The sequence below is a fragment of the Haemaphysalis longicornis genome, unplaced genomic scaffold, assembly GCF_048455015.1.
Source record: "Haemaphysalis longicornis isolate Haplotype H1 unplaced genomic scaffold, Haemaphysalis longicornis Haplotype H1 scaffold_9, whole genome shotgun sequence".
Taxonomy (NCBI): Eukaryota; Metazoa; Arthropoda; class Arachnida; order Ixodida; family Ixodidae; genus Haemaphysalis; species Haemaphysalis longicornis.
The window spans coordinates 156973568-156989178 of NW_027526460.1; positions in this window are offsets into that span (position 1 = coordinate 156973568).

The window sequence follows — 15611 nt, forward strand, 5'->3', positions numbered from 1 at the left end:
ACGCGGGCCCGCCCAACCCCGAACTCGACCGAGACTCGAGGAATGGGAGGTGCGACAAGCCACGCAAGATTTGAACTGCCGGGCGGCCGCTGGCCCCGACAGGGCAACAAACAAGGCGCTGCGAAACATGAGCGACGCGGCCATCTCGTCGCTCACCAGCTTCTTCAACAAATGCTGGCGCAGCGGACAGTTACCGAAGATATGGAAGACGGCCAAGACCATCTTGCTGCCGAAACCCAACAAGCCACCGGGGATAGAGGGCCTGCGACCCATCTCGCTTACGTCCTGCGCGGGCAAGGTGCTGGAGCACGTCCTCAACACCCGGTGGAATCGATACTTGGAATCCCATGGGATGTACCCGGATTCGATGCTGGGGTTCCGGGCGAAGCTCGGCACCCAGGATGCAATGTTGCTGCTTCAACGAGAGATTCTGGAGCCCCCCGGCGGGGTTCCGAAGAACGACAGCCGCGCGATCCTGGGCCTGGATCTGCAGAGCGCATTCGACAAGGTGCGTCACTCTGCGGTCCTGGCCCAGGTGTCGCGCCTCGGGTTGGGATCAAGATCCTACGAGTATATACGGTCCTTCCTCTCTCGTCGCGCGGCTCGGCTGGAGGTGGGAGGAGTCAAGCTAGAAGAGCGAGAACTGGGCAACGTGGGCACCCCGCAAGGCTCGGTGATCTCCCCGCTCCTCTTCAACCTCGTGATGATCGAGGTGGCGAGGGGCCTGGAGAAGCTCGGACCTAACATCAAGCACTGCATATATGCGGACGACGTCACAATCTGGGCGACGGGCGGCAGCGACGGCGACGTCGAAGCCGGCCTGCAGGCAGCGGTGGACGCCGTCGAGACCGCGCTCTCTAGCACGGGCCTCCGGTGTTCGCCGCAGAAATCGCAGCTCCTGATTCTTCCGCCACCCGGCCGGCACAGAAAGAAGGCGACCGAAGAAGCGGCCCGCAACATCGTGGTCCGCACCGGAGACGATGAACCGATCCCGCACGTCCCGGGCCTCCGGGTCCTGGGCATGTTCGTGGACGCCGTTCAAACCAACAGCACGGCGGTGAAACACACCACGACCAAGATGGGCATCGCCACGCGCCTTGTGAAGCGGGTCTCGTCTCGCTCGCGAGGCATGAATGAAGAGAGCCTCCTGCGTTTGCTGCAGGCCTTTGTGGTCAGTCACGCAGCTTACGCGGGGGCTTTCCACCGCTGGACGCAGGCGGAACGTCAGAAGATCGACGCCGCCATCCGCAGGGCGTACGCGGGGGCCCTCGGGCTCCTGCAGGGAACCAAGACCACGGCCTTGCTGTCTCTGGGAGTACACAATACGCTCTCGGAGATCAGCGAGGCACAGAGAGAGAGAGAAACAACATTTATTCAGGCCTGCGTAAACCCGGTGGGTTACCTACTGGCGCTACTCGCTGGACCCCAACGAGCGTCACAGCTGGCGCGCCTGGGCAGTACTGCCGTGGGCCGACGCTTGCTGGCGAGAGCCGGCCTATTGCCTCCGGGCGAAGAGCCGACGACAACATCGACGACGGACGAGCTCGTTCCCCTGCGGGACGACCTCGTAAGACGACTAGTGGTCTACCCGCTCCCCAAGAACACGGACCCGGAGCGGGACGGCGGAAGAAGGGTGGCACGCGCTCTCGCGCTCGCCCGGCAGTACGAGAACGACGACGGCGCAGTCTTCGTGGACGCCGCGAGGTGCCGGGGAAGACGCGACGCGTACGTGACGGTGACGATTCGGGCGAGCACCGGGGAGCTGATCACGGCGAGCAGCGTGCGAGCTCGAACGGCCGGCCAGGCGGAGGAGATGGCGATCGCCGCGGCCGCGGGCCTACCGGGCACCCGAACGGTGCTGAGCGATTCCAAGACGGCGGTGCGCAACTTCGCGCGCGGCGTGGTGTGGAGCGGTACGGCGCGACTGGCGGAGTCCCTGGAGGCTTCGCGGGCTGCGCGACAGGACCGCGCCAAGACTATCGTCATCAAGTGGTTCCCGGCCCACGCGGGTAGGGAGCTGGCACCCAACATCTGCAACCGCAACGAGGAGGCGGACGCTGCGGCTCGTGGTCTCGCCACGTGCCGGGCCGCGGCCGATCGTCCGCCACACCTCGTCGACGACGGTGAGGAAGACAAAGAAGAAGAAGCGAAGCCCCTCGTCGACTACGGCGGGGTGCTCCGCTGGCACCGCGACCAAAGAAGAACTTTCCCACCTCCGCATAGGGAATTATCCCGGGCCGAGGCAACGAAGTTCTGGCAATTGCAAACGGAGACCGTGCTCACGCCGGCGCTTGCGCGTCACGTGTGCCCGGAACTCTATGAGAGTGCTACGTGAGCGTCTGTGAACTGGAGACAGCGACGCTCGCCCATATAATGTGGGGATGCAACAGTGCTGTGCGCGATGGGGGGGACAATGTGCTGTGCCCGACGGACACATACCCTCCGGAAGTGCGGGTGTGCGTGGGTTCCGTGGAACTCCAAGAACAGCGACGGGCGATCCAGCGGCTCGAAGACGCCCTGGCGAAGCAAAGGCGAAAGGGGATCTCCAATCCGCCTACCCCTCCCGGCAGCGATGCCAGGGACGGTGGGAAGGACGGAGGAACCCAAGTAGCCGAAGCTAAGCCGGGCCCAAGTCTCCGAGGTCTACGTCCAAGACATTAGGACTCTTACCTAAGTCTACGACAGGGGTGAAACCGAGCCCTGCGTGGCCGGTGTAACCCTGCACGCCGGTTTCGTTCAATAAAGTCTTTTCTCTCTCTCTCTTGCGTGATCTCCCCCTCGCAGTGCACGTGCGCTCGCGCCTCCGTTGGCGAACATAGACAAGCTCGCGCTCCCGGTGCCGAGTTTGCGCTGCTGGTTGCAGCCGGTTCTTGCGCGTGCAACGTGGCCCACTTTGCGACATCTCCGAAAGCATGCGGCGGTCACGTACCACGAGACACAAGGGATGGACAGACCCATGGCTTTAGGAGCTTCGCCCCTAAAAAATGAACGACGGACACAGATTCCCTACATATTGCTGGATGGTGGAGACAGAGAAAGTTGAACAAAACCAGAAATCTTAGTGGACTACCAGTTACCTCCATCTTCTGAATTTTCACTGTGCGTAAATCTAGTGCTTATGTGCTTACTGCTGCTAAAACGATTTCATATCCAATCCAATCCAATCCAGTCCAGTCCAGTCCAGTTCAGTCCCATCCAATCTAGTCAGTCCAGTCCATTCGAATGCAGTCCAGTCCCGGCGCCGGCGGCTCAGGCGCGCCATGTGTGCGCCGTTTCGCTTTCCTTCGCCATGGCTATACCCCACTGGCAAACAAGCGCCCTGCTATATTGCTTCGACGCACGAGCCATCGGTTCCACACCCGGCCACCCCTCGCAGGATCATGAAGTGCACCGGGCCGCCACGTGCCGCGTTTGCGCAGCACGGCTCTCCAGGAGCCACGCGAAACTGCTCAACTTCGGCCAGTGTTGCTCACGCTACAATAGCACCCCAACTGTAGTGCACAGATTGCAGACGACGCCATAGCGATTGCGCTGGGTTATCAGGATAGCAAGGCAGCCACAGCTAAAGCGCCGTAAAAATCGTTCGGGGCATTTACCCAGATTTAGCCCGCGCAGCCATAAAAAATAGGCAACACTGTGTATGGGCTCATTAAAAATAACGTCACTTCCTGCACACTTTTTGCCATGCATTGGGATGCTAGGGGCCTCTGCTGAGAATTCTTTCCTCCATTGATGTAGGAGTGAGATGCATCCACCAGCAGACCGGAAGGCCAGAGCGAAATGAGATGAACGTTTCCTGTGATAAGTTCACTCTCGATCGATTTAAAATGTTCAGCGAACTGTCATAAAATTACCCAAATCGGGAATGACGTTTGACCTACTACGTTACTCTCCGCTCACAAAAGCATGGAGCCGTGTGAGCGCATACAGAGATTCGATTTATTTTGTAAGATCGGGGAATTCGTAAGATCGGGTTTCGGTATATCCAGTTCTGACTCTATGTGTACGTTGCTGCGTGGCGTGGGAGCTTCGTTCCTCGCGGCCATTGGAGACGACATACTGGGCCATAGTGGCAGGCAGGGAACGCCGAGAAAGAACGCCCCGGCGGAAGAGGCTACAGCTGCTGGCTATTCATCCAGTCCGAACCGCCATCGGGAGGAAGCGGCTATGTATGCAGCTGCAGCAACATCTGCGGAAGCAACGTGAAAGTTCTAGAGAAAGTTGAGCAGCAAATAAGCATAAGTTCGCACTGGGCTCTAAGCCTCACATTCTCAGAAAGGACTAATAATTCCCCGAAATTTCTGTGCAGTTCGTTTACCGAGTTCGTCAATGTTTGCTAACTTCGCAATTTCTATATTACCGTCGGTGCACATTGATATAAACTCCAAAGCAGACCTTCATTTTCTGAGTTTACCGCGTATTCTACAGTACATCTCGCGTGCTCGTTGCCGCGCAGTGCAAACTACAAAGTTTGCAGTGCGACAGTGTCTCTCTTCCATATTGTAGGTTCAGTTCCTTCATTTATTCTGCAAAATAGGCGTAAATTACGTTGAGCTAAGTCGGACCAAAATTGTGATCGTTTTCTTTTTCTACAAAGAAAAAATTCACCGGGCACTTAAATCTGTTGACATCTGAAGCCAAAAGCAGAACTTATCAAACACTTAACACTCCATCGCGGTTCCCTTATTTTCCTTGTCAGTAGACGCGAATTGCTCCCACGGGCTGACTGGCGGCAAATTACGCGTCAGCGAGACCTTTACTTCGCTTGCACCCGCTCTACGCACCTGTAACCTTCCCAACCTGTGGATCCCTCGGTGGCCATCAGCCTGGATTTCGTTCCCCTCTGGAACCGAGCCGGGATTCTCCAGCGATGGTTATTGCCCTCGCCTCCCGCTCTGAGGATGCGGGTTCGAGGCCAACATGGAATCAATTATGCTTTTAAGGCAAAAGTCTTGGTGTCTCCTCAAAAGCGAAAAGTCACTGTGGTCATCGTCATTGTTGTTGCCGGCTTCTCATCTAGTCAACGTCTCCGTCTCACCCAAACACACCTGCGGGCTTAGCCCTCTTGAAAAGACTTCACGTCCAATGCCAATCCACTGCCTCTCAGCCCCTTCCTCATAATTGGAGAAGTGTTATCCGGGTTCGCCCCTTGCCAAAAAATCTGCACCCGGACCTACAACCCAGCCGCCGAAAAGGGCGAAGTCAAGCGCACGAGACCATCTATGGAATGCGTGCAGATGTCTCTTACACGGACGCTAGAAACTACGCCAACGGACAGCATCAAGAAGCCGTAGTCAACACCAAGACCACCCTCGTAGCTTCTGCAACAATCGAGACGTCGTAAAAATCTATTGCCGAAGAGTTAGTCATCGCATTAGCCCTCATTCATATGAAGAGCCCCGTAATAATCACAGATTCTCAAGTAGCCTGCAGAAGCTTTCTAGCCAGAAGGGTGGCCTGGTCAACTTTGAAACTACGGTCTCAGCAGCAACCTTGCCGGAAAGTCACCCTCATTTGGACTCCTGGCCATTCCTCACTGACGGGCAATAAGTTTGCTCACCAGATAGCCTGCGCCCTGTTCCTCCAGGCTACTCAGGATACCGCACCATCCGTCCCTCTACTGACTTTTCAACACATCACTCAATATTACCGGTTCAACCGACACCAACCAAAACTCTCAAAAGAAGGAGAATCCCTACTTCGCCGACTGCAGAGAAATACCTTCCCTGACCCAGTGCGCCTCTATCGCATGTTTCCAACGCAATTTCCGGCCGAATGCAAGTTCCTCTTACAACCCGGTACTCTTCCCCACGTCACATTAGAGTGCTAGCACAACCCCAACCTCCTCCTTCTTCCATCCCCCCTTCCCACCTCTGAGCTGTGGCAGAACCTGGTGACCGGAAGCGATCTGGACATCCAGGCACTTTTGGACTCCAGAGCGAAGGCTGGCGGCTCATCAATCAATCAATCAATCAATCAATCAATCAATGACGAGCTTTATTATCACAAGACAGGAAAAAGGTTTACAGACTATTTGGACCGATAGCCAAGAGGCTAGTTTCTGGTCCAATACAAAAATACACATACAAATGAGTCGCAGGTATCCACCAAGGTTCGAAAATAAAGAAAAATGAACAAAATAGCAAAGAATAAATGAAACACAAAACAGTATAAACATCCACTATAATTACAATCGCATCATTAAACTACATTCTGTTTATCCAAGTAAAACATCTTGCAAGACAATTTGAAGTTCCTAGCAGTTTTCACTTGAATAGGTACATCGTTCCACACTTTGGCACCGTAGAATTCAATTAGCCTTTCGCCATAAACGTTATGACACATTGACAAGTTGAAGTTGGCGTTCAATGCTTGCCTAGTGCTCCGAACAGGGATAGAAAAACGTGCTAAGGGTACAGGAAAGTTATGGCTTATAATTGTATTTACTAAAAGAGATATTTTGTATTCCCGAATAGTTGAAAAAGAAAGTACACGAAATTCCTTAAATATTGCATTGACAGGACGGTTGAATGCAGAAAATGATATTATTATTAGTGCTCGTCGTTGTAATCGATATAACGGCTTAAAATATGTTTCATAGGTAAGCCCCCAGGCTTCCGTACAATAAATAACGTGGCACTGAAATAAAGTGAAGTATAAACATCGTAACATACTACATGGGAAGAAAGACCGCGCTTTGGTTCACGTGAAATAACTAAACGCAAGTTTTTTACACACCTTTTGGATTTGTTCTTTCCAATGTAGGTGTGAATCAAAGACAACACCCAGATATTTGAAGGAGGTTACATTCTTAATTGGTTTGTCGTTTATATACACACTAAAAGAACTATTATCAATTACTTTTCTCCTCGAGTGAAAGATGACACATTTAGTTTTGTCGGTATTTATGGTTAACTTACTTTTCAAAAACCATGAGTAGATACTGCCCATTTCAGCTAGTATGGTATCTTGCATTTCAGATAGAGAATCACCACAAAATATAATTGCGGTGTCATCCGCATACATTTGTATTGTGGAGTTCTGTATTGCGAGTGGGTATGTATGCAACATACAAGGAAAATAAAATAGGACCTAAAACTGATCCTTGCGGAACACCACATGTTAAACCACTGTATGAAGAATGGTGATTATTGATTACCACTTTCTGTTTTCTAGATGAAAGATAGCTCGCAAAGAATTTAACGGAGTTGCCAATTATACCATATTTTTCCAATTTATTGATTAGAATTGAATGATTAACCGGGTCAAAACCTTTCTTAATGTCCAAAAACACTCTTACTGCCAACTGATCTTTGTGAAGAGCGCTGTTTATAACTTGAGCAAGTGTTACAACGGCCGAGGACGTAGTCTTGTTGGGAACAAACCCATGCTGCTGCGGGAAAATTACGTGATTTTCCCGGAGATACTTTTTAAGCTGTAGAGATATTAATTTCTCGAAAATGGTATTAATTACGCTTAACACAGATATTTGTCTGTAACTATTTGGAATGTTAGGATCTCCAGTCTTACAAACTGGAACAACTCGTTGAATTTGAAGTACATTTGGATGAGAACCGGAGTTAATTGTATGATTGATTATATGATAAAGGGGAACCGACAGAATGTCAATGTTTTGCTTCACTACTTTCGCTTGTATTGCGTCATAACCGACAGCTTTATTCTCCGATAGCTGGTTTACGATATTTATTATATCTCCCTGCGTTACTGTATTAATATTGAAAACATTATTGGTCATTGGAAAATCTTCAGCTTTGTCTGCGATAGGTCCGTTGCTAGCAATTTTACCTTTGTTGGTTAAATAGGTATTGAAATAATTACAGACATCAGTAGAGGGGTTGTCGGGTACAACAGTATCTTTCCGGCTCTTTCCGATAACATCGTTTACAACTTTCCAGACCTTCCTATTATCACCCCCTTGACGAGCGATAAGATCTGTGACCTCCTCATCATTGCGACCGACTTATTCCGGTAATACTTAAATTGACTATGGTAGTAGTCATTTGTTTTGTTATTCTTCCATCTTCGGTAATATGAATCCTTTTTTTTTGAGCACGTCAAGTATAGCAGTACTCAACCAAGGACAAATTGCTTGTTGGTAATTATGTCGGGAACACTGACGCGTTGATTGTTCAATTGCTCTTGTAATGCTTTGCACAAAGGTTTCACATTCTATCTGTACGTCCTCATCATACATGTCTTCAAAAGAGACAGAATTTAGTAACGTTCTTACGAGACGATAATCTAATCGATTTGTCCGTTTCACGGGCACGTCAGACACGGAATTCAGGTATTTTTGGGGCAATAACACAAACGTTGGGCAGTGGTCAGCGATAGCAACATCCCATACACCAGCAGATACATTCATATCAATGTTGCATAGTATGTGATCAATTAAAGTGGCCGAGTTATTGGTTATTCGTTTAGGTTTCACATTCTATCTGTACGTCCTCATCATACATGTCTTCAAAAGAGACAGAATTTAGTAACGATAACATTTTGGACGTGAAATGAAGGTAGCAAATACGTATAATCAGGGCAATCATCCTTCGACAAATCAATATTAAAATCACCACAAATAATTAAAGAATCATTCGATGTTGTAGTAGATAACAGAATACTTTCCATGGACGAAATGAAATCGCTTTTGCTTCAGTTTGGAGGACGGTAGACAACACCGACAGTGATACCGCCTTTGATGCGAACAAAAAGGGATTCAATTGCGTCTTTAGTAAACGTGCATTCGTTGAGATAGTAGCTATCTACATTCCGTCTAAGAAACAGCGCTACGCCCCCTCCACGTGCCGAACATTTTCTAGGTTGCGAATGCATGTAGTAACCGGGAATTTCTGCTGACTCGCCCTCTCTAAGCCAAGTTTCCGTAACCGCGATTATATCGAAGCTAAACGTAAATTGATACATAAGCAATCAACGTGTCCAAATTCTTTCGTATGCTGCTTACGTTACAGTGCAAAACGGTCAGATAACCATGCTCAAGTCGTATTTGTTCAATTTGAGCTGTGGTGTAAGCCATATTCGCAGTTTCATTTCGTATCAGTTGAATGGTTCTTATACCATTTGAGCAAGATCATCCATGCATGAAATGTGAACGACCCTTGAGTTATCCGTTCTGCGCATTAGGATTTTTCCATCTGCAACCCACGTGAACTTCCAATTTTTATGTCGTTTCGCCTTCAGAACACACCCTAGAAGAACCTTTTTTGCAGGACAGAGATGCTCACCTATATATATTGGTTCCGTTCCAGGGAGACCCAAGTTGGATGTGTTCAACCGTAATTTTTTTGCTTCCTTTAGTATTTTGTCTCTTGCTGCACGTGATGTAAATTTGACAATGATGTTGGATTTAGTTTTATCTTTGGTAGGCACACGATGAACAACATCAATATCCGATTCTTTGACCGGAACCTTGAGACAGGCGGAGATGGCTGTAGTTGTGGCCAAAAGATCCTCATTCTGAACTTCCGGTATTCCCTTTATCTCCAGGTTTTCCCGCCGGCTGTATTGCTGCAGATCAATGAGCTCCTTCTTCGTTTCGTTCAGCTCTTTCATAAGGCGGCTGGTTTCTATCCTCACCGCCTGCTCTTCTGCCCTAGCATCAGTAAGTTCTTTCCTGACGTCTGTAATTTCGGTTTTGAATTGCCCAAACATCTTGTTGATGAAATCCATGCCTTTTTTCACAGCGCCAAGTTCAGTTTCAAAAACCGTAGTAAGATCTGCTTTTAATTCGCCCTGACTTTTTTTAATTTCTCAGCCACGCCCTCGAGTGCCTTACAAAGCTCTTTAATCGTGGAGGGTTGTCTGTCGCCCATTTCTAGCACACACTTGGAGCAGTCCAGTAGGCTATGTATAACTTAATGGCTGCGATAGCCTGTGCACGTACCTGCGAAAAAAATGCAGTGGTTTTAGCAGCGATTCCGCCCAGCGGCTGCCTGGACTGCTCCGATGTGATGGCCTTTCCTGGTCAGCACGCCCTTATGTAGCCGTTCATGCCGTGACGTCCGTGTCTCTCTGGCTGCCTGGAATAAGAAACCACTCCCACTTCACCGGCTCAATAAAATGTTTTTCAGTCACTCACCCACTAAACAAGAATGGTACCAAAGTGACCGCCATTGTAAAGATAAAATAAACTGAGTTCCTGTGGGATGTGATACCGCGTAGCCAGAGCAACACATGGGTGCCCTAACCCTGTGTAATCCCAATCCTAACACTACCCCCAACGCCAATCGGGCGCCCCGTCTAGCCCCTCTAGTCTAGCCTCATGCGGCCGCGGGATTCTTTCTTGCCTCACCACATGGCCCTGGCCTCCGCACACAGGGGTCGTCGGTGCCGTCAGAACGTCAATGTCTTGCACACAACCTAACTGGCAGAGAAATCTCAACAGGTGACATCGAGGGACTTAAATTTCTGATGCTGAAAACTCTGTTCTTAAGGGGTATATGGCGGGGTGCCTATGGAAACCAGGTTATGTCGTTCCGAACACCTACGCCTCTAGTAACAACGCCGCGTGTATCTTTGCACGCACCGCGCATCACCCATAGAATATAGTGAATGCGTTCCCAAGGCAAACATTAGGTGCCACAAGTGAAGAAGAATTCGGCACTTTTATTGTAAGGCATCTTCGACTACGACCACATGTACGCCCTCGCTAAAGTCCTGGTACCGCACCTCAGTCTCCGACATGGTCGTTCTCTTCCTGGCTGAAGTCTGCTGGTCCCAAATTATGACACGAATCGTTTCTGACTTGTTCCCTCCACGCTCACACAAACGCGGTGTCGTCTGCTTGTTCACATTCTCTCTACTCACCATTCATTCACTCGTCCCATGCTTTCTTGCGTGAAATATTTTCTCTGCTGCGATCGCCATCTGTGTGAATGGCACTCAAGTCTACTTCGCTTCTAAGTGGCCTCTGCTGCGGACATTGTGTTTCCTCCTTGTTGAAAATGGTACCAACGTACTCGTGAAGTGCAGCGCTACACGTACGTGCCAATTGTGACTCTCAACGACCCCTCTGGGGCCAGTTATTGCCCTGTTCTTTTTTGGGTGAAGCTAAGCCTAACCCGCCGCCACGCCGTCGGTCCCCCCTTCACTGCTCCGGCCCGCGAGGCTGGGAGCGCCGCTGAACGCAGCGTCTTCCTCAGCGTTCGGTGGGGATCCCGTTATTCAAGATGGTCCTCCGACCTCCTCGCTGCAAGTAGCAACCACTTCTGCTGATGCCGGACAACAACCAGAACCTGTTGAAATGGAACACGACCAAGGGCCTGGCTTACCGAGCCAGCCAGCGCCCTGGACTTTTTGGCACCGCAACAAGACCACCGGAACAACACTCGTCACCAAGACTGACCGGGTAAGTCGACCCCGCTCACTGTTAGTGCTAAGGCCACTATCCAAAATCAACATTCGCGAAATACCTAAGAGTGCTTTCGCTAACCTCATAGGCACTACGGCCCCACAAGCCTTTCATTCCGAGATAGCCTCTCACAAGTACGACGCCGCCGGCAATTGCCTTTACATCACAGTTTACGATGACGAACATGCCTCACGCATCCTGACTACTACCCAACTCACGATTAAACAAAATGGCAAATGTACCTCTATCCCAGTTGAGGTCAAAAAGTCCCCGCACCGTCCAAATACCACAAGAGGAGTAATTACAGTTGAGCCTGAAGACTCCAACGAAGATATTTTCGAATGGCTTCGCTGCGAACATGCAGAAATTCTCTCGGTACATCGCATCGGCAAAACCAACCGTGCGGTAGTCACGTTCGACTCCCCAACTTTGCCAAAAGCGGTGAAGTATTACATGGCCATCGTTAAAGTGAGCCCCTATATCCCCAAGAGAATGGTATGTTACAACTGCCACCGCATCGGTCATATGTCCAAGTACTGTCCCAGCCAGACGGTGTGCAGGACCTGCGGTAGACCACATGATGTAGGTGAGGATTGCGGTCCGACAGTATATTGTGCTGCATGTGATGAATTAGGCCACATTGCTGTCAGTCCAACTTGCCCCAGCAGGCTCCCCTCCAATAGCACACCCGCTAAGGATTCTGCCAAGGGCATTTCTTGGGCGGACAGAATACGTGAGAAGGAAACTCAGCGCCAACCAAACAAGAGCCAAGGTTCTTGTGACACTCAACCGGTCCCCCCTTATGCCGCCGTCTTGGCCCAGCTGGCTGCCTTGCGAGAAGAAATCCAACAGCTCAAGACGGAAAACCAGGAACTCAAAAAAGCCCTAGCCGCAAAGAATCAGAATTTGACCAAAACGAACCCCAATAAACCCTCTTCGCGCAACAATACGCGCCCTAGCCGGAGCCCCGGCATCAAACGTACTCCCACATCACAAAGTAGGATCGACCCGGAGCTCACGCAGGCTCTCCACGCTATCCGAACCGACATTCAGCGTGAACGTACAACACGGCAAGATGACATCGGTAAAATTCGAAGTCTTCTCGAAAGTCATGTGCAACAAACAACGGCCTTACTGCAACGTTTTTCAGAAGGGCTAACCCCAACAGAGGCTCCAGAGGAACCCCCGCGTAAAGTCCTTATTCAGCAATAATGGCTACTCCTACTATTCTACAGTGGAATTGCCGCAGCTACCAGCAGAATCATCTCACATTGTTACAACGCATTAGGCAAATCCAACCGCTATTTATATTGCTCCAAGAAACTCGCACAACTCCTAACGTTCGCGGCTACACGACCTACACCAGCCCCTGCATTACCTGCAAACCGCATCGTAACTCAAATGGATCCACCCTCACACCCGGCTATGCGGCCGTACTGGTCCGTGCAGACCTCGCTAGCCGACAAGTCATTGTTCCGGGCCTCACGTCTACTCAGCATGAAGTCGTAGTCGCCCATGCTCGACTACCTAGTGGAAAAACCATAGTGGTTGCCTCGGCCTACTACAGGCCCATTACAGGATCCCTCCGTAATGTCAGTTTTAATTGGATAAACCAACTTAAGTCTCAGTTTCCCTGCACAAATATGGTTATTGGAGGCGACTTCAATGCAAAGAGCCACACCTGGGGCTATACCAATACAGACAAGAGAGGAGCGGCTCTTGAGGAAACTGCTGAACTATGCAATATACACCTTGTTAACGACCTCGCCTGCGCAACAAGGGTGGGGCTTCATCCATCTCAACGGGACACCATCCCTGACCTGACATGGACCACTGCAGGCCTCATCCGTAATTGGTCTACGTACAGCACAACGTGGGGTAGTGACCACTATCCTATATCCATTACATTACGCGGCAAGCGACTCCGCATGACGAAAACTATCACTCGAACAGACTGGTGTGCCTTTCGGCAAGCTCTCAATGCACATGAGGACCACGATCTTTCGGCATTCATCGCTGGCGTCCAACAGGCCTCGCACACGGCTTCCGAACAAGTCACCTGTTATGAAGACACCCCTGCCATTGACGGGCATTTATCGAATTTGTGGAAGCGAGTCGAGCAGCTCACCCACCGCTACCGTTACAATGGCCATCGCCATCGGGACCTGATGCGCATCAGGCATCAATACAAACTGATTAATTCGTATCAGAAGGAATTAATGAATGATCATTGGAATGACTTGTGCTCCTCACTTAGCAAGGAACGTGGCCTCTCCAAGCTGTGGCGAATTTACAGAGGCCTCGCCGGGAAATCGAAAAAACCCCAACCACTGTTCTCCACCCTTGCACTGACGGACGATGCAGCCACAGTAGAGCACCAACTTATTACTACCTTCTTCCCCACGGCATCACTCACCCAGCCCCCCTCACTACCGGTCATCCAGGTCCCCCATTCACGCGAGGACCTAGACTCTCCGTTCACTCTGGCAGAACTCCGGGCGGCCATAATGCAGGGAAAACTACGTTCTGCACCTGGCCATGACGGCATCACCTGGCAACAAATTAGGAGCATGGACGATTTTACCCTGACACGACTACTAGCCCACGTGAACAAGCTATGGGAGATGAGTGAGGTCCCTGATTACCTGAAACTCACCCTTGTCCATCCCATTCCCAAACCAAACAAAGACCCAAATGTTATCACAAACTTGCGGCCAATTTCACTTACTCCTACTCTGTGTAAACTAATAGAACGTCTCATCCATGCCCGGCTACAATACTACCTCGAATACGCTCAACCCTGGTTTCACCCCTCCCAAACCGGCTTTCGCCCTCATCTCGGTACACACGACTGTCTGTGGCTTCTACGTCGTGTTATCAACCGCTCGGCAAGGAGTTGTGGCCTACCAGACTACGTTTTAGCCGTCGACATCCGCAAGGCCTTCGACAGAGTCAGTCAAACCGCAATTCTAGAGGAATTAGCCCAAGCGTATCCCAGCCAAAAAACTCAAGACTGGGTGCGCCACTTTCTCCAGAGTAGACCCATAAAACTTAACGGTTCCCATCCGGGCTGGTCGCCCCGTACTTACTTTCTGGACAGAGGAGTTCCTCAAGGGTCAATACTCGGACCAGTCCTCTTTAATCTGGCGATGACCCGTATGGCTCGTCAACTCGAGCGAGACACATCCGCCCGTTTCGCCATCTACGCGGATGATATTACGATATGGACAGAAGGTAATGACTTCGAAAACACGGACAGTATGATTACTGAACTTCAGGCGGCTGTCGTAAGCCTTGAGAACCATCTGCCTCAACTCGGGCTTGAGATGGCGCCTGAAAAAACTGAACTCCTCCTTGTTCACGGAACCAAGTCCTCGCCTGATACGGAACCAACCGCCCTACACATCGCAAATAACACTATCCGTGCCACTTGCGGCCATATAAGGCTTCTTGGCATCCCGCTGGGCAGTCACAACAGTCCAAAGATCTGGCTAACCAAATTAAAAAAGCAATGGAAACCGATGCTTCACCTTATTAAGCGCCTCTCTAACAAGTACGGCGGTGCACAACAAAGTTCATGCGTTGCTTTGGCTCGTGCTGTGGCCATCGGTGCCCTCGCATATGGTGCCCCTGTATATGACTTCAGCAAGACTAATCTCAAATTTCTCCACACCCTTCATAGAGCCACACTCCGAACCATAACCGGCTTACCTCGGCATACACGAATTACGGCACTGGAACAAGCTGCTCCACTTCCTCCCATCGATCTGATAATAAAGGAAACTCGAATGCAAGCGGACTTAAAGCGCACTCTTACCCTGCAAGGACTGGCGCTCTCAGATTGGGACAACCAACGGCCCATCCAGGTGCACAACCTTCTAAGCCCAATGGCTCCATGGACTCTCCCGGATGTCGCCCCTAATGCACCTTCGAAACCAGTCCCGCGCGGTCACTCCATGCTGCGCAAACAGCGCCTAGAAAAGCTAAAGCGGTCCCGTTTGCCCGGAGAGATTGACATCTATACGGATGCAAGCGTCAGGGACCACGTCGTCGGTCTGGCTTGGCACTGCTTGGAGAACCCAGATCTCAGCGGCACAGCAAGCCTCAACCTTGTCCACATCACGCCGTTGGAGGCTGAGCTCTACGCTATCATCGGTACCCTCAACCACATAAGCTTCGACGTCTCGCAGATGCCCCCATCCCACATTCGAATCCTCACGGACTC